Source organism: Octopus bimaculoides, chromosome 2 (genome assembly GCF_046866305.1).
Source record: "Octopus bimaculoides isolate indiv1 chromosome 2, ASM4686630v1, whole genome shotgun sequence".
Classification (NCBI taxonomy): domain Eukaryota; kingdom Metazoa; phylum Mollusca; class Cephalopoda; order Octopoda; family Octopodidae; genus Octopus; species Octopus bimaculoides.
This window is the reverse complement of record NC_142929.1, coordinates 43,294,491-43,296,044: the sequence shown is the minus strand read 5'-3', so window position 1 is coordinate 43,296,044 and position 1,554 is coordinate 43,294,491.

Sequence of the window (1,554 nt, the reverse complement as noted above, 5' to 3'; positions counted from 1 at the left end):
CATACAGCTTGGATTTGTTTTGAAACATCAGTCTTCAATGGTATCTGTGTTTATATATTAAAGTGACAATATATGAAAACTGACATTTTAAAGAAATTAAGTTAATGACGAAAATATCTGACTGCTCGGCATGCTCATTAGAAGTTTAAAACCGTTTAATAGACTGTAGATATAATTTGTTTTTATTTGTACACTAAAGCCTTAAAAATAGGACTTTCATTTCATTTTTTAAATATTTTCAACTTCATAAAATTTCAGATATGTTTATTGTCAAAGTTGATCCTATTTTCTGCGAAATTAACCTATTCTTAACAGATTCTTGAAAACATGCGAAGACAAAATAAAAACGTCAGAACAATCTCAGCATATTGTCCATTCATTTGTTTCCACAATCATTTCATATTTTGGAATGAAGGATAGCCATTTTGGTCGGTTGTTTATGTACTACTCTTATCTCACCGTTGGAACCCTTAAGTGGTCCCCTAGCCTTAAAGAAATAGCAACCAAAACTCCTTAGATCCTTTCCTAGAATATCTGAAAAAATACCCTGGATATTGTAGTTCGATATAAATTAGATGGGATGATCAGGGCTAGAATGCTTTGACCCTATGTCTGTACGATAAGAACAAAAGTAACAATATATGAAATACTACACTGAACACAGAGCTAAAATTATTCATTTCAAAATTTACATTATCAAATATCTATAAGCAGTAAAATGAAGTTGTAAAGAACTGTAGATTGAGTTTTCACACGTTCCTTTACACGAGAGAAAGGAAAGCCATTCATTGGGAGATTTTTGTCTCTTAGAAAAGATTCTCTATAGATTTTGTGTGTAAACATACAGCAAGCCGATATCAGTGGAATACGAGACATGCGGATGATTTCGCCTCCTCAATAGTAGATAAAAGTTCCAGCCTATTTGGAGCTAGGCTGGAACTTTTGTTCCCACATGTAGATAACAACAAGCAATACATTTGCTGCTATGTGCCGAGGTTTTTAAGTTAGAATTAACTTCGTAAAAGCACACGGAACAGCGAAGATCAAAATAAAGATGTGTATATAATTTTTAACAAGGTATTAGCTGAAGATTTCGTTATGAAGGAAAACAAATTCATTTTTATAGACGTATACTATGTTAAAATAAAGCTTGCTACAAGTAGCAGGTGTGGCCCATAACTAAAAATGTTGGCTTGGCTTGCAGTTGTAAACAGTGGTTAACATGTGTTTTCGCCAGTCTTGGGTGAAGCTAAACAATCTACGACTCGACAGATTCTTTAAATGGTTTCTCTATGATATAGAAAGTCATATATTTTTCCATATAGGCTTGGAGACGTTTGTGGTTTTATAAAGTGATCCAATTGGTAGCAATGAAATTAGTCATATCACACCCATATTTACCGCAATAAGAATTTGGTCAGCGATGACTGTCCTGATTTACATTTCAAGATGTTTAATCTATGAATCAGATTAAAGTTTTTTGTCCTTATAAATTACTTGAAAATTTACAGACTGTGATAACGTATATTTGCATAATTAAATAGGTTATAAAAT